The following is a 24,277-nucleotide window of genomic DNA, read 5'->3' on the forward strand; positions in this document are numbered from 1 at the left end:
TCTGGAACGCCTCCTCACAGTCGCTGGTCCACGGGATGCGGTCATCAGTCTTCTTCCTTGTCAGATCAGTCAGCGGAGCCGCAATCTCGCTAAACCTCGGGATGAACTTTCTGTAGTATCCCACCAACCCAAGAAATGATTTGACTTTTTTCTTGGTGTTGGGTCTGGGCCAATCACGAACTGCTTCTATCTTGGCCTCTAGGGGTTTGATCACTCCTCCCCCTACCATGTGACCCAAATATTTTATTTCTGGGCTACCCAGCTGCAGTTTGTTCTCTTTGCAGGGCCTAGGCCAAAGCACTTCCTCCCCTGGGTCAAAGTGCCTCTCTCTGGCTTTCTGGTCATCCCAAGCTTTCTTTCTGACCTTTTGAGCTTGCAGGGTCTCTGCTGCTAGCTCTAGGTTTCGCTTTAGGTCATTCATCAAGGTGTCTATATATGTCACAACATCTTGTGGGTCATCCTGGGTGATCTGCTCCCAATTTTGTTTGATCAAATCAAGGGACCCTTTCACCCTTCTCCCAAATAAAAGTTCAAACGGACTGAACCCGGTACTGGCTTGTGGCACTGATCGATAAGCAAACAAAAGGGATTGCAGCTTCTGGTCCCAATTGTTTGGATTCTCTGCCAAGTAAGCCCTAATCATGCGCATTAGAGTCCCATTGAACTTCTCCATTAACCCATTACTTTCAGGGTGATAGGCAGTGGTTTCCTTGTGTTTAATTCCACAGATTTGCCATAACCGTTTCATGAGCTTCGATGTAAACGATGCGCCCAAATCTGTGATTATTTCTGAGGCAATTCCCATCCTGGACATATACCCCACCAAGGCATCTGCCACTGTGTTAGTTTCAATGTTAGACAAGGGAATGGCTTCAGGGTACCTCGTGGCATGGTCCACAATGGTGAGAATGAACCTGTTCCCCCTCTTTGTGGCCTTGGGCAAAGGTCCCACAATATCCATCCCTATGCATTTGAACGGAGTGTCAATCACAGGCAAAGGGCACAACTTTGCTTTGGTCCTGTCACGGTTATTCCCCTGCCTCTGACACACATCACATTGTTTACAGAACTCCTTGATCTGCTTCCCTATTTCAGGCCAGTAAAAATTCTGTGTAATTCTCTGTTGTGTTTTGTTCACCCCTAAGTGCGCAGCAAACATGTCAGAGTGCCCCCTTTGTAAGATCATGGGGCGATACTTCTCAGGTACCACTAGCTGACTTCTGATCCCATCTCCCCCTTTTGAGATATTCCTCAGGGTCTCTCTATATAAAATTCCCTTTTTCTCTCGAAATCTCACTGGGGTTTCAGGTGTTAGCTGGGCGTCTGTCACCTGTTCAAAACACTTTTGGAGAGTGGCGTCTGCCTTTTGCTCTTGGCCAAATTGGCTGTCTGTGGTTAAAGTTTCCACCACAGCTTCGGAACTCCCCTCTGCTTCCGTCTCGGGCTCATCAGTACCCCCCTGAACTGTCCCCGTGGTAGCTTGTGAGCGTGTAATCACTAGCACCCGTTTCACATGTTCAGCCAGGTCATTTCCCACGAGCACGGCTGCTGGCAGAGTCGATGAAATCGCTAGCCGCCAAACTCCCCTCCAGCCTTGAAAGTTCACAGGTACCTCCGCTACTGGCAGCGAGATCACCTGTCCCTCAATCCCTGCCACCTTTAGGCTCTCATTTGGGATTATATACTCCCTAGGAATAATATCTGGATGGCACAGGGTCACCTGGGAACAAGTATCCCTCAGCCCCCTATACTGATGGTCAAGTATTCCTACGTCCACTCCTGCGGTTTCAAACAACTGAGAATCTGTTCTCACTAGCAAGCAGCGCTTGACCTCCACAAGAGGACCCTTTTCCTCAGCCTGATCAGCAGATGTAACTGTTCCAGATTGAGGAGCCATGGCAACAGGCTCCCTCAGTGACAAGGAGCTTTGCTCTTTCTGGACACAGAACACAGCTTTTGGCTCGGTTCCACTCAAATCATGAGGCACATTTCCTTTTAGCTGCTTTAATTTCTCACACTCTGAGATTAGATGGCCCTTTCCTTGACAGAAATAACATTTTTTGCTGTATTTGGAGTCTTTCTCATCTGGTTTTGGTTTTCCCTCCAAAATCTGATTCCTGGACTGGCTCTGCCGAGAAGTTTTATCAACAAAATGGCCGCCCATTTTTGGCGGGCTCTGAACTAACCCTTTGGAGTACTTAGGGTCCCATGTTTCCCTCATGTTTTCTTCAGAATAATTCAGGTTTTGATGTTGTGCCTTAACCTGTGTGCCTTCTTTTGGTTTCTTTTCTAGCAGCAATTTCTTCTCTTTTATTCTCAAATCCAGCTCCTTTTGCTTAGCCTCAAACTCAGCCCTGATCTGTAAAATTTCTTCCTCAGCCCTAGCTTTTATCTCTTTTACTTTTTCTTCAGTCTTATCTCTGATTTCTTTTAATTTAATGTCTTTTTGCTGATTATATTTTACAAGATCTTGCTCACTTTGTCTGACCTGAGCCTCATACTTTTCTTTCTTTGACATTTCTTCAACTGATAAATTGTTAATAAACTTATTTAGGAAATCCAATTCTAATTGTACCATTCTAATTTGGTGTTTCAGTTCCATCTCTTTCATCCTCATGGCCATTCCCCTTTTCTTGGCATCTGCCTCTGCCTGACTGATTTCAGCTCTTTCTCTGGCCTCCCTTTCCAATTGTCTCATTCGATATTCATGCTGTTGGGCTAGGAGCATTTTTCTGAGTTCTGAGGTCAGTTCTCCCGTGCTCTCATCCTGCACTGAGCCAAATTCCTCCTCAGAATCTTGGTCTACCTGTGGGTCCCTTACTTCCCCCATTTCTGCCATTTGGCTTCGAGTCAAGGGCATAATCCCCCCCCCCCCCGAACAGGCTGCCTTCAAAAGTCAAGCCTCAAAATAAAGCGACCACTTTTTTTTTTCTTTTGCCTCAGAACCAGCCTTCTGTAGATTGCTGCTGTTCTTTCAGCACTAACTTGCAACTGTTGCCAGCCAGAGTCCACCCCCCTCTGCTAGGCCTCTCAGCAGACAGGCTAGATCACTGCTACTTCCCTCAGCTTTGCCTCAGCTTTTTCCCGCCAAAACAGGTTGCCTCAGAGCTCCCTAATCTAGTCCCCAATCTGAGGTGGCACGTTCTTCCACTAGCGTACCTCCCCGTGAGGTAAGCCTAGAAGATTACCTACGCGCTCTCAGATTGTCCCTGACTAGACCCCCCTCGCTCTGGGCACACTTGCCAAGGCTTTGCTGGACCACTGGACAACTGGACCAGTCGTATCCCACACGCTGGACACCAATCAATGTGACAACCCCAGACCTACTGGGATATGCCACAGTTTCACTAAGCTGCCACCAACCATTCCCTGTAAGGAGTCACACAGACCAGGAATGGATTTTTAACAAATAAAAGAATAAGGTTTATTTAAATAACACACAGGGAAAATAAAATGATCAAGTGAATAAGATACAGTAACGTGGCTTAGTCTCAATCATACATACACCAGTTTGGTTCACACAGAACACCTTTAAATAAAGCACAGACCCTGAACCTATCAGTTCTGGCTAACCATACAGACACCTGAACCTATCAGGTTGGTACTGACTGACACACAGTAGTACCCTGTCTGACACACAGACTCCCACACCAGCTTCTTCTCTCAGCTCTCCTTCAGCTCTCCTAACTTCTCCACACAAACTCCACATATATATACAGTACAGCCCCTCCTCCTGATGTCCCGCCTTCCACTCCCCATAGGATGGAACTTTCCCTCCAAACCCATGACAGACAGGTAACATCAGTGCTGTATGTAACAGTTGAGTCATAGCAACCAGACTTTTTATTGTCTGAATAAGTTTCGCTACTCATCCAAGTAGCACTATTCAGACTGAAGAAGCTACTTGGATGAGTAGCAAAATGTTTCAACCTAATAAGAATGAAGTCCAATTGCCATGACTCAGTTTCCAGATAACCTCACCTGGATGACTGAGAATCTTCACAGATAAACTGGGATGGTTGAGAGGCCATGTATCAGTGATGGCTCATTACTCCAGTTTTAGAGATAGTGTACTTAAAAGAAGTTATTCAAATTGCTGAACCTAATTGGGAGATAAGGTTGGACACCTCCTGTAAACTGAAACATGGAATGGATTCACAGCACCTCTGAAACTAGAGTCACCAGGCACCCTTGAGCACATGCCTTGCTTACAGAAGATCTCAGATTCATTTCTGGGTATCTCTAGTTAAAAGGCCGAAAGGCTCTGATAAGCCTCTGACAGACATGGGAGACATGAGGTGGAGACATAGTTCATCCTGATACGCAGTTCCCTGGATTCTTGTTAAACCATTTTGAATGCAGGGCAGGGCTGAAGAGTGAGTCTAGTCATCAAAAGGCATTGTAATGAAACCTTGGCTCTCTGTAGAGTGACAGGTGCATCATTTATCAGGGTCCTATTTGTTCACTTGGAGATATATTCTAATCAGCCTAATTCAGGCCAGGAAAACAATATTGCTATAGGACAGACTTGGGCAAAGTGCGGCCCTCCAGATGTTCCTGAGCTGCAAATCCCAACATTTCTCACTGTGTGGGCTAGGCCCAAATCTCCTCACTATTGGCTGTGTGAGCTAGGAATTATGGGAGTTGCAGTTCAGCAACATCTGGAGGGCCGCATTTTGCCCACCCCTGCTATAGGAGGACTGTCGACAGAACCAGATACCATTTTTACTTGGTTTTGTCCATTTTTCTAGCTAGGAATTGCTTGTCTTCCCAAATAAATGGCCCCTCACATTCAGAATTTGCATTTGAGAATTAAGAACCATTGCCCAAATATGCAGCATGGAGATATGTGAAGTGTTATTTTCTGCCTGCTCAAGGCTTAGTTTTCTCTTAACTGTGTGAGTTTGTATGCAAAATTAGTTTTCTGTCTTATACCTTTGAAATCCTTAATTTTCTTTACAAATCCTGAGACAGGTCTTCTGGTTGATCACTCAGATTGAGTATCTGATTGAGTGATGCTGTGCATAGAGTGATGAACTAGAATTCTGGAGAATTGGTTTCAAATCCCTGCTTGGTCATGGAAATTCACATGGGCTGAAACTGATAAAACAATTCATTGAATGTTTCACTTAGAGAGAGACTTGGAATTTGTATTTGACTTATCTTTTTGGCTGGAGTAGAACATTGTTAACAATGTTCTTGGATGTACATTCCTTTGTTATATTGCAGGATGAGATTAACTTTTCTGAAATAGTGTAGCTTTTCAAGATTTGGCATTTGCCAGCCTGGTTAAATACTAGAAATAACTTGCATTTATGCTCAGCACACTCCCTGCATTTAATAAACCATATACTTTGTTTAAAGTACTCATGGGGTTTTGCCTGAAGGTTTCCTCTGTGCCTTTTGTTTTGTCTGGTTTGTTTATGACATATATCAGTCTTCTTTTGGGTAAAAGACACTCAGGGCAATGTGGAATTACTTTTTTTTTAACTGCAAAAGTAATATATATATTTTTAAAGGCCACAACATCCATTTGAACACTTCAAATTAAAATGCCAAAAAGACTAATATGGCCTTTGCCTGAATTCTAACAGTGAATTTGCCCAAGGGACATCCAAGTATAACAAGCAACAAATCTATCGTGCCAGCAGTGAGTAAACTCATATGGGTGCCTTAAAAATTGATGTTTCATCCCAGGGTAATCTATTCCTGTTTATAACTTGAGGTTCTGCTTATGTTGTCTATAGCAAACTTGTCATGGAGGAATATCCAGAAGGTGACATTTGTTTATGTTTGGTTCATTTATTTTTCTTTTGTGAACAATGCCAGAGACTCAGTCTAGAGAGAGGGAGATAAGCTTTACACAGAACTTGTGAATCTTCCTTTTTTAGACAATAACTCTTCCAGTCCTCAGCTTGTATGCGTGATGCAGGCCTTAACTTACCACATTTGCTATAATGAAATGTGGAAGATCCATTTAGGGTTCATGGTGGGATCAGGTAGCTTGTGGGATTGAGGTGCCCTCATCCTCCCCTATCTGAAGATGTTGAAAGAGGGAAGAAAAATGTATCTGATTGTGAGAGCAGTCTAGGTTTGCATATTTTAAAAAAAGGTAACAGGAAAAAATGAACATGTGCTAGTCACGCTTTAGAGGGCTGGTTGCCTAATTGTACAAAATCCTCACTAATTTCATCAGATGCCCTTCTGCCATTTTTGAAAATCAAAAAGTGTTTGCTTTAATCTGGAGTTACAGTCCTGTCGTTCAGTTCATTTAGCACCAAAATGGAACATTCTCTCCTAGAGGTTTAATAATGAGACACACATTCCTTTGGCATAAGGACTTTTCTACCCAATTTACCAGTGGAGGATTGCAGATGAAAGATCATCTTGCCCACTGTGCCAGTAAGAGATACTATGAGCAGTGACAAGTAAAAATAAGTAAGGTAAAGGTTCCCCTTGACAATTTTTGTCCAGTCGTGTTCAACTCTAGGGGGCGGTGCTCATCCCCGTTTCCAAGCCACAGAGCCAGCATTTTGTCCGAAGACAATCTTCCGTGGTCACATGGCCAGTGCGACTTAGACACGGAACGCTGTTACCTTCCCACTGAGGTGGTCCCTATTGATCTACTTGCATTTGCATGCTTTCGAACCGCTAGGTTGGCGGGAGCTGGGACAAGCAACGGGAGCTCACTCCGTCGTGTGGATTTGCTCTTACAACTGCTTGGTCTTCTGACCCTGCAGCACAGGCTTCTGCGGTTTAGCCCGCAGTGCCACCACGTCCCTATAAAAAATAAGTACATGTTCAAAATTAGATATTAAACCCACTCCTGGAAGAATGGGACTTTCTAGAAAAGATTTGTAGCCTTTTGAATATATTGTCATTGAATGTCTCAGAAGAAACATCCAGTATGATTTATGTTCTAGGCTACATTCTGCATATTCCCAAAGGCATCTTTGTTAATGTTTGAAACTGACAGATATCTGCATTCCAGTTCTACAAGATCTTTCAGTTGATGCATAACTTTTCATTCTGATACAAAGCCTTTTCCTCAAATACTCATTAGCACAGAGCAAGCGGCTTTACCAGCATGCCTTTGTATATGGTATAATTAGGGACTTGGACAAATCTTGAATTATAGACAAAACTGCCTTGATTTGGACAAATTGGGTGAGGTCTGGATTGAAGCAGAATGGCCAGATTCAGCTGAGGGGCAAATCAAATCAATCAGTTTATGTCCAATGCAAACATTGAATCTAGTGGGGAAAAATCACTTCAGTATTTTCCTTCCTTCCTTCCTTCCTTCCTCCCTCCCTTCCTTCCTTCCTTCCTTCCTTCCTTCCTTCCTTCCTTCCTTCCTTCCTTCCTTCCTTCCTTCCTTCCTTCCTTCCTTCCTTCCTTTCCTTCCTTCCTTCCTTCCTTCCTTTCTCTCTTTCTCTCTTTCTCTCTTTCTTTCTTTCTTTCTTTCTTTCTTTCTTTCTTTCTTTCTTTCTTTCTTTCTTTCTTTCTAACAAGCTGTAAGATGCCTGTCATGCAAACTGCTGGAGCCATCTGTATGAAGGTTGGCAGGTTTATCCACCAATTTAAGGTCTATCATATTTTCAGATGTCAAATATGTCAGAGTAAGAATGAAAAAGTTGCACTAGTTTTGGCTTTCTAATGTGTCAGTTGGGAGGCTTAAAATTGACTTAGATCAGGGGCAAAAATCAAAACAAATGCAGCTCCAGATCAGGATATGTTTCAAAGCCCTGAGTTGAGGGGACTCCACACAGCCCAATTTATAAGCTATTAAGAATTAGCAAAATACAAAAGAAACAAATTTGGTCCATATTGGAAATTCAGAAATCTGTAGTTGGTCAATTCCTTTATAAGGACCACTCCAAATGTCACAAACAAGCAAGATTTGAGTTCATTTCATTAGGCTATATGTTAAGGAAAATAGGATGCATGACAGGGGTGGTGCGGGGTGGGCAGGGATTATAAAAAGTTGTTTTGAAATTGTAGCCAGAAACAGGATTACCATTAGGCAGTGAGGCAATTTCTCTCAGGTGGCAGCTGCTGAAGTGTGTGTGTGTGTGCCTGATAGCCTGCTCTCACCTCTCACACAAACTCACTGGGTACTGGTTGTTGTGGGTTTTTCGGGCTCTTTGGCCATGTTCTGAAGGTTGTTCTTCCTGATGTTTCACCAGTCTCTGTGGCCAGTATTTTCAGAGGACTGGAGTAGGAACTCCGTCCATGCTCTGTTGGTGTTTGTTGGATAGTTGAGTATTTATAGCTGTGGGAAACAGCTTTATAAACATAAACAGAACTTCAACAGAAAAGAAGAAGGCCTAAAACTAAACATGGCCTGGCACCCTATTCTGAAAAATACAACCTGAAAAAGGTCAACTAACTCTACCCAGCCACAAGGGCCAGGGATCATTGCACAAAAAAACCAGCTAACGACACCCATCAATCACAGTGGCAGATAATCTTTCCCTCCCCCCCATCAGAACAAAACATGCTGATCACCCTATCGCCTGAAAAAAAGACAAAAGCTGTTTCCCATAGCTATAAATACTCAACTATCCAACAAACACCAACAGAGCATGGACAGAGTTCCTACTCCAGCCCTCTGAAGATGCCGGCCACAGAGACTGGCGAAACATCAGGAAGAACAACCTTCAGAACACGGCCAAAGAGCCCGAAAAACCCACAACAACCATTAGATCCCAGCTGTGAAAGCCTTCGCGAATTCACTGGGTACTCTTTGCAGGGTGCACTCCCATAGTTCCCCTCTGTATTATGGAGATAATAAAGCTAGTCTGTCCTTGAAGACTTTGTACAGATTGTTAAAACATATTTAAAGACTAGCATACCTCATATTCCATTGCTTCAGGTGCACAACCCACTATGCCTAATAGGGCTGGACCTGAGTTTATGAAGGATTTATTTCCAAGGAATCCATCCCAACCTGAGGCATAAGGATAAACACAGACTTAAGAGATTCTGTCTTTGGTTCTGATTTGGAAATTGATTCCTTCTTAATGCCAAGAGATCACCATTGGCTTCTCTCTTCATATATTGCTAAGTCTAATAGATCTCGTGGTCTTGATTCCTAGTCTTTATGTATCTAAATCCTTTGGTTTATAATAATAAGTACCAATCATGCAACTTCCTTTGCTTTTCAAGACTGTCATTTGAGGGAAACAGCAGTGAAAGGAGAGACCCAAGGAATTTTGAGCCAAGTCTTATTAAAAATCCAGTGAGAATTTGGTGTGATTTGGATCACTGTAAAAATCTTACTATGCAGTATTTTATCTTTTTCCTTTCTCTTTCAAAGGGAGCCTCCTACAGGCTGTCCTAATAACTGTCCTTCTTGATTTGAGTCAGAAGCTGCCCAGTGGTGCTTCTGGAATGGAAGGATCAACCAACACAGTACTGTCATTTGTCCAGTGGACATCTGAATGCACTCACCATCTTCACATTCTTCAGGGTGGCTCCTTTCATGTTCCCTATAATGGTTTTTGTAAACAATATAGTATGGTTTCTCTCCTCCACCACCGCTTTTAATGAGGTCAGCAGTACACGCAAACATGGATGTAGTTTGGAAAGTTGCCCCCTTGGCAAGTGAAATCTGTTTGGAAGAGGAAAATACCTTAACAGCTGTGTGTTTGCCTAGACCTGCAGGATCTGCCCAGCTGTCTCCACTGTAGGACGACTATTTGAACAGATTGTCCTTCCCTTGTGCTGCATTGGACAATACCTAGGATTATCATACCTTCCGTGCTCTCTGCAGGCCTCACTTCTCTTCTTCCTTTTATTAATTGGAGATTTGGTTCTTGCAAGGGAAAAGCTGGGGAAACATGGGCCAGTGCCATATTGTATGAAAGATGCAGTCACGTACTAAGACATGATGCCCAACTCTAGCTTGGGTCTATTTGAAAGAGCTGCAGGCTCACACATTCATTTTGTTCCTCTTTCCTTCTCAGCTTGTGCACTGAACATTTCATTGGCCAAAATCCTGTTGCTAGAGTTAGTAAGCCCACTGATTCAATGGAGGTTTGGTGAGTCAATTCCTTTGTAAGTTCCATTGATTCCAATGGGCCCACTCTAACTGCAACTTACTTTACTAAAGAAAGTTACAACTAGAATAGGCTCCAGTGAATCAATGGTACTTACAAAAGACTTGACTCACAAAACCCTCATTGATTCAATAGGCCTATGCTAACGTGATTTACTAAACTTAGGAACAGGATGTTGGCATTTCCTACCCTCCTCATTTATGGAAAATCCATAATTGCTGCTAACTATCAAGCTATAGTTTTGTTTCTGCTTATTTTAACATAAGAGCATTTTTCTACAACTAGCCTTTTAAAAATCCCAGAGCTGTTTACAAGAACAAACAGAATCAAACTGGTAGTTTAAGAGACTAAAACCTCAAAACCATATAAATTCTTTTTAAAAACATAGTATTTTTGGTACTGTTGACTGTTAGGGGAATGCCTGAATAAAGAGATAATTCTTCAGTTGACAGTGAAAATATTCAAGATGAGGAGCCCTCCTAAATGGGGAGACTCTTCCTTATGGTTAGTGCCACAGGAGAAAAGCACCTCTTCTGTATTTTAATCAAATGAGCCTCCATAGTTCATAGTACAGGAAGCAGCTCATCCCCAGCTACAATGACCAGGGCAATCTATATGGGAGAAGATGCCTCTCAGACATCCTATTTCTGAGCTGTACAGATGACTTTTTAAGTCAAAAGTGATACCTTGCAGATGACTCAGCTTAATCAGGAATCAGTGCAGGCATTTCAACACATAGGTTATACACCATGCATTAATATGCTGGATTTTGCAACCTTGGAACTAAGCATGGGAGTAGTTTTACATAGAGCATACAACATGAGGAAAAGAACATATGAGCCAGAATGTCACTCAGTTTGTTGACATCTCACATACCTTGAAAACTATATTACAGTTACCACAGGTTGAAAGCGATTTGATGGCACATGACCTTCCGCCCACTGGTGAGATCATACAGCACTCTATACTATATATACTGTAGTTTTAGAGCTGGTTTTTGGTCCTGCTCTCAAGCAGTTTGAATGAGGCCGAAGGCAACGTTTTGCATAATATGGTGACTGGACCAATTTAAGTGCAAAGTTCATCTAATTATTGGAATCCTTAATTCCACAAAACCCAGACAGGAATGGTTTATCTTTGCATAGATAACTGGAATTCTAGATAACTGGAGTCCTAGAATAGATGTTGTATTAGTAGCTGTCAGGTGAGTTGACCTCTTTAGCAGCCCTTGTACAACTAGACTTGGGAATGCTTCATCTTTTTCTGCACTGTGTATGATGTAACATGGCCTGGTATAACCTCTTTTTTTGGATTTTCCCCCCTAGGATATGCCAAACTGTAATCTGGAAATCTGGTGATAGTCATTGCACATGCATTTCACCAAGGAGTCAACACACAAATCTGATTGTTAGACTCTAGCCTCAACTATGACTTCACTGGTTTTGTTGTGATTCATTCTTTCTATGCACAGCAGCACAGTACCTGAACCTTGTTAAACTGTGCATCCCATTCAGGGAATGTGTACTCTGCATGAAAGTGGAAAGGTCAGGCAGAGGCAGACAGTTCTGCCAAACCACAAGAGTGTATTTAGGATTGAGGTGCTCAGTGAAAGGCCAACAAAAAAACATTTCCATTATGAATCACAGTTCAGAAGCTAGTGAACATGAAAGTAGTGGACTTAAAACAGCCATTTCAACTTTACAAAGCTAACTACCTGGGCTATTTTATAAGTGTGCAAAACAAGCCTAATGAGTTTGAATCCTAGAATAGTATGCAACAAAGCAAAATGTTTCAGGATACATACAAACAGGGCTTTCCACCTAGAGAGTTACCTGGTGTCCTGCTGCTAACAATTCTTACTATTTATTTAGTGCCTAAATGCTGATTTAACATAAGCATTGGCCTAATCTTCATTATGCAAACACAGAATAGTTCTTGAAACTACGCATCAGGAAAGGGAAGCCTTTGACCAAATCTGACCTGTGAACAGTAAACAGGGCAAGAAGCGCTATGTATACCAGCTGGGAGACCTGGTAAATATTGCTAGAAATACTGAAAGGGAGATCAGCATTGTGGGTTGAGTGCTCAGGACAGGTTTGGTAACGAGGATTGTTGCTTTTCTGTTGAAAAGTTGAAACAGAGGGGTGGGAGCATTACTTGCAGGAAAAGAAAAAAAAACACTTCTCCACTCTCAAGCATTGCTCAGGCTATCAAACCAGACGGTGTGGTTGCCATATCATGTGGTAGAAAATGTGTCTGTGTGTGTCTGTCTGCTTTCCTGCCTGCCTGCATGTAGGGGATAAGTGATAAGTGGTGGATGGATTGTGCATACCAGGAATTTCTGTCCTACCATTCATGCAAATGCATCGATTACATGTTCTTCGAAGGTGAAAAGGGCTCTTTCAGACCCATCTTTGATTCAGAACCTGTAATTCACCCCTTGAGCCCAAAACGCTCTTAAAGAAGCAGAAGCAAAGACAGAGTTGTTATCTGAGTATTAAACTCACATGCTGTGAAAACAAAACCTTTGACAAGGAATCAATTTATAAAGCAGGGAATTTTGAAAAAAAAAACCATTTGTGTGCACTGATGACATCCTACTGATCCTCTGTCATCCATTTCTGTTCCTTACATTTTGACAGCTTGTGGCAGGTTGTAGGGTCAAGCCATGTTCCTCCTACTCACTTGTCAATATTTATTTATTTATTTATTGATTGATTGATTGATTGAGTGAGTGAGTGAGTGAGTGAGTGAGTGAGTGAGTGAAACCAGAGCATCTGAGTAAATGTTTTGTTTTCTTATTTAATACTTGATATGCAGAAAATATTTTTACTTTGTCCAACTGGAGAGACAGATGATTTTTTTCTGGATGTGAAGTGTGCAGGTATTGCACCCTTTTGCAGCTGATGCTTATGGTACATGGGAAGACAGGTTCTGATTCCTCAACACCTCCACACCAAAAAGGAAGGGCTGTGAGTAACAAAACAGCAGAACTTGCATTGGTTCTACAGGTGTTTCCGTGAAGCAGTGGCTGTGGCTTGTGGCAGTGATGATTAGGTGCTCCATATCAAGACATCAAACCCCAAAGACCTGCTCCTATATTGTAACCATTTGTTGGTTGGCCAGAAGAATGCAGTTGCATTATGATAGTATATATACAGCAGAAGTGTCCTCAACAGTCAGATGTCCCATTACAAGTGGATTAATATATAGACTTGCAACTTGAGTATGTAAATCAAGGACAGTATATTAGTGGTTTACTTCTCATTTCTGTAGAATGCTTTGCTTGCACATTTCAGTATAGCATGGTCCACTGGACTAATACTTTTGTGTAGGACTCAGAAGCAACCTAATCTATTGGTACTTCAGATTGGATCATATTGGCATGTACCCCTTTGGGATTTGTACTCTGTTATCTGGGAGCGCTGATTTTTCCACTGTCTAGAGAAGGTCAAAGCTGTTGAACCAAGCCAAGTAGTAATAACATGTCTGAGTGGACTATATTTTCATTTCGAAGTTTTTTTCCCCAGTGTGCAGAATTTTGAGGTAGAGGGAGAGTTTATTGCCTTGTCGGAGTTGACAGCAGAAGTTGGAAAGTCTTTCCTGAATTTTGATTAGCAGTTGGCACTGAAATTGGCTCCCCAAACAAGCAAACTGTTAGGGTGTCTGCATTTGAAACTGCTGATGGCCTTCAATCACAAATAGAGACCATCCATTAGGAATAGGCTGCTGATGTCATGGTTTTGTCGCATATGCTCAGTTCATTTGGATCAAATCTTTTTTTAAAAAAAAAAATCCCCAACATTTTATTCATATCTAAACATATAAACTTAAAAACATTAAAAAGCTAACAAATAATTAACAAAAAACCCACAACTAAACATCCATCCTTCCCCTGTGGATCAGAGATTTCACCATTGTCTGGTCATCAGAGTATCTTCGAAGGATTCCGGTGAGCACTGGTTCGCTATAAACTAATTTTCCCCCTAAGTTCCTGTTTTTTTCTGGGCTCAATTATATATCAACTTCCAGCTTTGCTTTACAAAATCTCTTGGCTGATCTCATAGTGCCTCTGAAAGCATGTCTAGTTCTGCAATATCCAATAGCTTCTTTAATAACTCATCCATCGTTGGTGTCTCTACATTCTTCCATTTTTGGGCACAGAGTTTGGATCAAATCTTGATGAAATAAGAGTATATGTCAGTGTTTCCTTGTTCTCTAACTAGACACAGGATTTAGTTCTAGGGTGCTTCATGTGGAATTCTGTGATTTAACATTACAGGGAATAGAGATTTGAGGTGAGGCTTCTCTGCTGTACTATCACTTTCATATATACATTTCCTTTATATATGAAAGAATGTTGAGTCTGCAATTTAAAACAATCTATAGTTTCTTATTACATATGAGTACAATAAACTGTTTTGTTCAAACTACAATGTATTCATAAACTAGCATATTAATAGACTTGAGGAACTTCGTTACTACTGCTTCTGCTATAGTTCCCTAAGATCGCACAAACAGCATGATCAGTGATTTGAGCAAACCATTGTTTCCCATATTAAAATTAAATGTGATAGCCATCTCAGAAGAATACCATGGTTGACTGTATCAAAGACCACAGAGAGATCCAAGAGGGACCAGTAGGGTTACACTTCCTCTGTGTGCCTCCCTCAGGAAATTGTCTTGCAGGGTGACCAGTGGCATTCCAGTCCCATGGCATGGCCTGAAATTCAGTTGAAATGGATCTAGACTATCCATTTACTCAACGAATGCCTACAAGAGGTCAGCCACCACCTGCTTAATCAACCTGCCCAGGAATGGAATGTTGGCAATTGGCCTGTAGTTGTTAAGATGATCAATTGGTACTTTGGATTTCTTTGGAATGGGCCTTATAATGGTTTCCTTTAGATGACAAGATTACCCTCCCATAGGGAAGCATCTCTGTCAGATTTACTGGTATCAACAAGGAGTCAAGCTCACAACAGATGCTTTTAACCTTAGATCTCAAATGGGCTGCTGGTCAGTTGCAATTCTCAAAGTTTGGATGGATATTTTATTTTATTTTATTGTCTCGAAGAAATGAGGCCATGAACTGCACAGTTCTGCCTGATGGTTGGAAGTCACCTCAATTAGTTGGATATTGTGGCTTCTTTTGGTGGCCTTGAGTTTATTCTGATATCTTCCAGATACATCCCTGACTGGCTCCAGTTTGAATTCCATGGGGCTTTTCTCTAGCTGTTCTCTAGCCTGCTTCATAATGACTTTGTCCCCCGTAACTCATCCATAAACCATGGAGAAGACCAGGCTCTGCATCAAAGCATTTGTATGTTGAAATCCCCCAGAATTTTTTTAAAAAGCCTGGGAAGCCTCAGTTTAGCAGCAGAGATGTATTCTGTTAGATCTGGTAGGGAGTGTGTTGGATCATGGGGAGAGTCATACACCAATACCAATTTTGTCCTGTCCCGGTAGTCCAGCACAAAGTGATGACACTCCAGATCTGGGCACATTAGGACAGAGATCCTGCTAACATTAATGGTGTTTTTATGGACTACAGCAATGCCTGTCTTCACATCTTCTTAATATGTATCAGGCATCACACAGCCTTTTGAAGGATTACTACAGAGAGAGCCAACAGAAGTCTTCTAGTGGTTCAATGTAAAGCTGATGATAAAACAGAATATGACACTACTGCAAAATATAAAGTACAGTATCTGTATATTGTGGTCTGTATATTATGGACTGTTATGACAATGAAAGTTGTTGGCTGAACTGCATTTTAAAGCCGTCAGCATATCAAGTTGTTGAAGCACTAACTAAAGAAGCAAAATCATATTGTGTTTGAATGCATACATATGTTTGTGTGTGCATATGCCCATGCATCTTATCCATCTATCTATATATTATATCTCTCCTTCTCCCTTTCTCTTCAGAATGAGCAACAACAATTTGATCTGCTGATGGCCTTGAGATACATTTAAGCTCACAAATGCAATTAAGTTGGTGTTCTGTTGGTACTGTGAGTGTATTTCAGCCAGTATGTTTTGATCATGTACAGTATATGTCAAAGTAAGCTGTTGGTCTTTAAGAAATCCTGCAAATACGGAGGCAGAAAAAAAAATCAATGGAACTTAATGTTTAAAAGCAACATTTTGCATGGCAGGTACACAGTCTGGTAAAGATAACACCATGTATGATCCACAAAATCCTTTCAGATGAATTTCCTCTGCCTAATTTATCATACTTGCAATTCCATCAGTTTGCTCACCATTTATTAGTGTTTTACATGAAATTTTGAGAGGCTCTCCGTCTCCTGAACTACATGAGATAACATCTATGATCAAATCTCCTGTAATTATATGTATTTCCACAAAAGCTGGCTCTGCAACAACCACCCAAAATAAACAGCAAGGCATGGCAAAGCCGGAGGTGGTTGGGTGGTGGGAAGGCAAGGTTTCTATTTCTACACCAGCTTCCCCTATACTGCTGCCCTCCAAAAGCATTGGACTACAATTCCTATCATTCCCAGAATGAAAGAGGATGCCTACACTGAGTAGGCTGAAACATGCATTTGAAAAAAGTACTCCACACTATAGCCAGTTCTACTGGTAAGGTGCAGGCAGTAAACTCATCAACTGGCCCTACAGTGAAGAAGAATAGTTTATGTTTATAATCTGTATGCCACACCCTCAGTTCCTTTTATGTTCTTTTTTGAAAAGGAATTTACAATTTTCATGATACATGTAACACAGTCTGTCGTGGACAAACATTCACCTCCCTGGTTCCAGAAATCTTATGAAATTATAAACTGCTTCTGCTTTGCTGTGTCACAATGAATACTTTGGTTTTTTATCCTTTGTAAATGTTGTAGTGTAGTATCTTTCACACACCTACACATTCACCACAAACTCAGTTCTGCCTCTGCCACTTCTTAGAAAAATCTCTGCCTAATGGGGTCTGTGTCCCAGATTCAGCAAGAACTGGGTGTAAAACAATGTGTTGCAGAATTAGTTACTTGCCTCTACTTAGAACGTCTTAGAACAGCGTCTTTTCTGAGTTTCACAATGTGAAACCAGCTGCTTCTGTTTTGGTTGCCTGCCATACAATATGAATTGAGCTCTAGGGTTTTCTGGAATTTGATATAATAATCAGAGCTATCATATTAAAGGTACAAGAGCCCAGATAGCTGAGTAGAATTTTGAGCCTTTGGGAGGATGGATGAGTTGCTTTCAGCTTAGTAGAGAAAGAGGCTAGATTGCTAAGTGGCTTTGCAGGTGAGGTTCTACATGCATTTTTCGGTTATAAGAAGGTCACAGTCCATCTGGAAGACATCATTTAGAGAGGGCAGAGTAATAGCTAGTCACAGAGAGAGACTTGGGTGACCCATCTTGGCAGCTCTGGCTCCTTCTACCATTTTGTTCCCTAACAAGCACAGAGAGATTCACAGATTCTCAGAGGGCCCACTGTATTTGCAAGATTGTATATAGAGCTTCTACTATGTCTCTCTGTCTGTCTATCTGTCTTTCAACTTATAGTCTTCCTTTACAAAGCTCAATATAGCTTAAATGAAGCTCCCAGGGGTTTCTTATACAGGACCTGGTCAGGTTACATCCTTTGCCTTGATAACGCTTTATCATTGGGTGCTTTGTGCTGCATATTAATTTACACCCTACTAGGAAGGGTGAGAGTCCCCTACAAGAAAGCTATCAATGTAGTATTGCCAGCAGACCAATATTCCTTAATACACTAATATCCCTGTATCTATACTTGTTGCAGCGATAATGTTCAACTCACTGTAACTATGTTCTCCTTCCCACTTGGGACATGCAGTGGTAACAGTGCCATGAAAAGATCTAATTTGTCTTCTTGCTGCCCAACAGTTGATTCGTTCTGGTGTAACCACTAGCTTTCCAGCAAAATAGCATGCCTGCTATGGGACAAAAGGAATTACAGATGTCCATTATTGCCTTTCAGTGCCTCCCATAGCTGTACATTTGAGTGTGTGGTAGCATAAAGACTTCACCCTTTTCATGGATGGCAAGAGAGACTTTGGTGTTATTAAAGCCTCCTATAAGCAAAAAAGAGGCCTTTTGTGAGAACAAAGTGTGTAGGAGAAAGCTCAGCAATAATCTTTTACTGCCTGACCTCTATGGGACTGATAAATCATACAGAGATACTGCCATAGAAGTGCTAAGAGGAGGAAGAGGGTATAATTTTTCTCTATCCTCAGGCAGAAGTTTTCTGCGTCCTGGGGGAAAGGAATAAACCCATAGTGAAGGGTAAACTTTCAGGATTTGAATTACAGTGGGGTCTTGACTTGAGAACTTAATCCGTATTGGAAGGCGGTTCTCAAGTCAAAAAGTTCTCAGGTCAAATCTGCATTTCCCATAGGAATGCATTGAAAACCATTTGATCCGTATCTGCTCTTTTCCGTCCATAGAAACTAATGGGAAGCTGCTATTCTGCCTTCGACCACTAGAGGGGGATATTTTGTTTCTTTTTTCCTTAGGTCAAGAAAGGTTCAGGGAAGGCAGGGAAAATACAGTCCAGGCAGTACCAGGCGGTCTGAAGACTCCCAATCCATTCTCTAAACGCTGGGAGGAGTGAGGAAGCAGACAGGCACCCTTTTCACTGGCCAACAGTTAACTGAAAGTTCAAATTTTGCACTTTCCCTGCCTCCCACGTGGTTTTTTTCAGTTCTTAACTCAAATCTAAGTATGTAAGTCAAGTCAACATTTTCCTATGAGAGCGGTTCTTAAGTCAAAATGTTCTTAACTCAAGCCGTTCTTAAGTCAAGACCCCACTGTACAGTCACTGATTCCCAATTTTACTTTGACCAAGGGCTTTAGGTTAATCCTCTACTTTAGTCCAGCTGACTTCCAGTCAGTCAGAGACGAAACATAATGGATAGTGTTCCCATCCTTGTCTTGATTACCATTTCTTCAGTCTTTGGAACACTGCATCTTACTGGAAGCTTCTGCCTTACTAAGCAGCCCCATTTTGAACCTAGTTTGGATTATCTCTGAATCCAAATTTAAACATAGGGAAGAGATTAGTGATCTTCCAACAAGCCAGTGGATGTGTTGGCCTCTGAAGGGATCTGCCAGATCAACTGCCTTCTTGGAGTGTACAAGCCAGTCTTTGAAAGTTGTTACTAACTCTCAACTTCCAAATTTATCCTAGTTCCCAGTCAGAGTATTAACTGGGGTTGGTTACATGGATCATATATTACAGTAGCTCCATTGGCTGCTGATCCATTTCTGAACACAATTCAAAGTGCTGGTCTTAACCTATAAAGTGCTAAGTGGTTTGAGAACAAGTTACCTCAAGGAGCCAGCCTTGAGATAACTTCACCTTCATAGGTGTATTTTCTGGGCATGCGGGAGAGGGTCTTCTCTGTTGCTGCTCTTAAACTCTGAAACTCCCTCTCATAGGCAGGCCCATCTTTGTTGTCCTTCCACAAGTGAACAAATACCTTTCTCTTCAGGCAGGCCTCTCATTAGCAACTAGGTGTCTTCGTTGTTTAGTTGTTAAGTTGTGGCCTACACATCGTGAACTATGGACCAGAGCACGCCAGGCCTTCCTGTCTTCTACGACTAGGTGTCTTGAGGGTTTTTTTAAATGGTTTGTTGTTCCTTGTTGCTTTGAGTGTGTTTTTGGTGTTGATTTTGTTTACTGTTTTAGTGTGATATTTGTTTGATTCTTTTTAGTGTTTTTAGCTTTGATTGATTGATTGATTGATTGATTGATTGATTGATTGATTGATTGATTGATTGATTGATTGATTTGTATACTGCCCATCTGGCAACCCAAGCCACTCTGGGTGGCTTACATAGCATAAAACAGGGTATGAAACAAAACAATACAATAACAAAACAAAATATAAATTAATCAATATAAAATTAAACAGATATGTAAAATTAATATCAGTTAATATAACATAAGGAAAGAAAAAAGGAAAAAGATGGTGGGATTGAACAATAAGTTGAATCCAGATAGAGTCTGGGAAGGCCTGTCTGAAAAGGAATGTTTTTAATAATTTATCAAAAGTTCACCCGGCGAATTTCAGGCGGGAGAGCATTCCACAATTGCAGGGCTATCACCAAGAAAGCCCAGTTTCTAGTTGTTGATTTCCGAGCCTCTCTTGGGGTCAGAACCCTCAACCGCCCAGCCTGGGATGATCTTACTGGGCACTTGAAGTAAGTGAAGTAAGTGAAGAGTTACGTACTTATATCAAAGAGTAGAAAAACCAGCAACAACTTGTTTTGAAGTCTCCCCCGTTAATTTCTCCATTAAAGTCTACCCGGGTTTAGTGAGTGGGGTGACTATCAGAAGGTAAGAATCTACTTTTCCTTCTTTCCCACCCAAGTTAATTTCAAAGGTGCCTTTAAGTTCTTGCAAATGCTGGACTCTATTGTGCTGCTTCTTGCTTTCATACATTCCATTATATATGCCAGCACACCAGTCTTGAATTGACCTCTTATGGGAATAGAGATTCTGAGTATATATATTTGCACCGTTAATTTTAATTGATCAACAGTCTTTCCCATAAAAAACACCCTAAAACCAATTTGCTCATTTGTAGAAAACAAAACAGGGTGTACCAGCCCTTTCTTACACATGGATGCTGCAAGAAGCTGTTTCTGAGCTGCGGTCCACAAACAAGTTGGAAAGAGCAATGGCATCTGAGTAATTTTTGTGTGTGTGTGTGTGTGTGTGTGTGTGTGTGTGTGTGTGTGTGTGTGTGTGTGTGTGTGTGTGTGTGTGTGTGTGTGTGTGTGTGTGTGTGTGTGTGTGTGTGTGTGTGTGTGTGTGTTTTCAAAAAAATGGGATGTTGCTTGGGGCTTTTTAATGGAATGGGAGAATAGACAGAAAAACTGCTCTGGCTGTCTCCATGCACTGAAGAAAGATGAAGGCTCTAAACCAAGTTTGTAATTTCACAAACATTGTCTCCATGCGTCTGAAGCTGCAGCGGGGCTGTAAGCATGGGAAAGTATAAAGTGTGAGACTTGCTGCATCATAGCCTCTCTGCAGTCAGCCAGCTGCAATAACTGCAGGGAGTAGAGTGTGTGGCCCCAATTTCTTCCCCTCCCGCCCTGCTTGGTGTAACAGTGATATCTTGGGAGAGTCACAACAGCTCCTATGACCTAAGTCAGAGAGGATTGGCTCAGCTCCTCCTGCTCGGGGATTGCTCCAGGCATCAGATGGGATGAAAGTGCTGCAGTGAACAAGGTGGCTTAGTGACTCAGCACTTTTCTCTCTTTCTCTCTCTCTCTCTTTCTCTCTCCCCCCCTTCTCTGCTGCAGTATTAACTCTCTCTTTGCATGGTAGGCAGGAAACATGCTTGCTGACTTCTCAGATGACAGCTGCTGCTAACCATAAGAGGGCAGAGCAAAGCAGTGTTGAAAGTCCTGGTTAGGTTGAACTTGGTGTTAGTTGGAACAAATTTATATAGTGTTACTTTGCATTCATAGGCTTCCTCTCTACTGTCTTTCAGATAAATGCAGTAGTTTGCAAAGAATGCACAAGCATGACTATGTCATTATGAGCAGGGTGTGTAAACTTCTTTCTTATAGTTTAAGCATATGAATTGTGGAGGAACTATTCATGCCTAGCATTGAGAAGACATTTGTTTTGGCTTCTTCAGATGGTGTGACCAAACTATATCACGAGACTTCCAACAACTTGGCATGGTCATTATTGATTCTTAAACATGAAATGGCCTTTGGGCTTCTTTCCCCTTTGCACATGAGAAGATGTTGCTAATACCTGTGCACTAGAGGATTGTGAGAGGAACACTTAGCCCCTGATGGGGGTCCCACAGGGCACCCCAAAACACTGAGGAGTTCTCTTGGCCTCTAGCAGGATTGGGGCTGTGCAGCCCTGTACTGAGTGGGAGGTGCAGCCAGGGGGTCACCATAACTTGGGGGGGTGTCAGGGGACAGAAGGGGATAGGAGATGCAAGGGCCATTCCAACTCTACCTTGTAGGGGAAATACCATGTTGTCAAAATGGTTTTCACAGGGAGAGGCTCATCCATTGCACTTTGGGTGTGCTGTTGACCCCTGTGATTTCCCCAAATGTGGGGAACTCAACTACATAATTTGTGTTATTGGGGGCATTGTGTTTCTGATTTCTGTTGTTGTTTTTTTTAACAATCTCTTTACCCTTTGGTTCCTGGCCATTTAAATTTGCAGCCATAGTCCCATTGGTGATGTTTTGCAAGATGGTTGAAACACATTAATTACATGAGACCTACTTTTTTATCCCAAAAAAGTGTGGGAGAAAGCCAGCAGCATACACTATCTCCCTCACTTTTTTGGGATAAAAAAGTAGGTCCTATGTAATTAATGTGTTCCATTTGGGGACTGTCTTGAGAGGCAAGGACCCAAACATCGTCCAGCAAAAATTGCCCGTAGGAACAATTGTTTTGGGAAGTACAACATTGCTCAAAAAAGTCATCGTCTAGCAAATTCCTCATTTTGCGAGGCAATCGTCTAGCGAGGCACCACTGTATTTTTCTTCTCTCAAATCACAACTAATCTAGAAGGTACTGAGATCTTATTACAGGCATTGAAAAGAGCTGGCAACTTCCTTGATTGCCTTTGCTAGGTGAGTTCTAACACAGGGCATGTGGGTCAACAGAGTCATTGGACAGTGGATATAAAGCTACCTTTGCACATGCAGAGTGCATAGTATATTGATGTTGCATGGAGAACATCTGTTCCATCAACAGCCATGTTATATAACTACTTAAGGAAGCATAGCCACTTACCGTTATTGTTGTCTAAAAATACTTTTTGCAGAGTTACTTTGGGGCTTCCACAGAAGTGTTGGCAGCTACTTCCCCGCTCCCCACTGTATGTGTACAGGGGCTCTTAGGGCCTGCTCACACAAGGGAAATTTCTAGTTCTTCCAATATTTTCCATGCCTCCATAGAACTGAATGGTGGTCCCTGGATGAACATCCTAAGAACTTTTAGCAATACCAATTTATTTCTTCCTATATGAATAATTATAGCTGGCTACATCAGCATATCAGAAACAGGACCCTCTCAGGTGTGTGATTGTGTGAACTCACGTGACTCTGGCCTCCCTGCACAGCTTTCCTCCTCCCCTGTGCATCCACAGCTACCATTCCCAGCCCCTTTTGTTCCTGTTGCAATGGAACCCTGTGTGTGTGTGTGGGGGGGGGACTCACACATGGGTGATGGAAATTAAAGGGAACATTGAATGGGAAGGGGTTTCTATTTAGGAAAGTGTCCCTCTGTTGCACTGGCTGTTCCTGCAGAAATGCATTGCAGACAATGGACTTGGGATATCCATGTAGCAGTACTGTTGGTCACACACACACCCCAGTGACATTGGCATATCAAGTTTTCAGTGTATCTTCCCACAAGAAAAAACATCACTTGCCAGTAATGTAATGGTGGTGCCCCCCCCGTGACATACAGTGGTGCCTCGCTTAACAAGGACAATCCGTTACAGCGAAATCGCAGTAGAGCGAAATCCTTGTTAAGAGAAATTAAAAAGGCCATTGAAACACATTGAAAACCCTGCTGTGCGTTCCAGTGGGCTGAAAACTCACCGTCCAGCGAAGATCCTCCATAGGGGCAGCCATTTTCGGTGCCTGTAAAGCGAGGAATCCATCCTAGAAAACAGCGGGGGGGGCATTTTGTACACCCGGTGGCCATTTTGAAACCCGACGATCAGCTGTTTTTAGATTGTCATAATGCGAAAATTGGTTCCCGAGGCAGGGAACCGATCATCGTGAAGTGGATTTTTCCCATTTAAACCATTGTTTTGCGATCGCAAAAACCTAATCATCAAGCGATTTCCTCTATAAGCGAGGCAATCGTTAAGCGAGGAACCACTGTACTTTTCAATGTATTGATGTACAAGGCACAAGATTTTTTTAAAAAAAGTTATGTGCATGTTGCAGATATGGCGGCCACCTTCCTGACTTCAATTCTGGAAAGTAGCAGGGCAAGTTGTGCACACAGGCAATCCCAGTAAGGAATGCACTGGTACAACAAAGGTACAGTACAAAGTAACACAACCCTCCTGGCAATAGGGAAATGTTCCACAGTTACACTGTTAGCTTGGGCAGTGTCTTGATTTTGACTCTGCTTCATGTGTCCAGGAAAAAAAAATACTAACATAACTGGTGAATAACTATGTAACATTTCCCTCATTTGACCAGTGCCTTAGTCTGGGCACA

The 24,277-nt window shown here is 42.0% G+C and overlaps 1 protein-coding gene and 1 non-coding gene across 8 annotated transcripts in view; both read left to right on the forward strand.

Annotated features, from left to right (window-relative positions):
• Positions 1 to 24,277, forward strand: part of SYT2 (synaptotagmin 2) — a 184,130-nt gene that overhangs the window by 118,669 nt on the left and 41,184 nt on the right. The gene's annotated exons all lie outside the window — the stretch shown is intronic.
• On the forward strand, positions 22,033 to 22,198 carry LOC140707187 (U1 spliceosomal RNA). Its single transcript, XR_012087120.2, has one exon. It is a non-coding gene; the product is annotated as a U1 spliceosomal RNA (small nuclear RNA).

This window comes from Pogona vitticeps, chromosome 4 (assembly GCF_051106095.1).
Source record: "Pogona vitticeps strain Pit_001003342236 chromosome 4, PviZW2.1, whole genome shotgun sequence".
Lineage (NCBI taxonomy): Eukaryota > Metazoa > Chordata > Lepidosauria > Squamata > Agamidae > Pogona > Pogona vitticeps.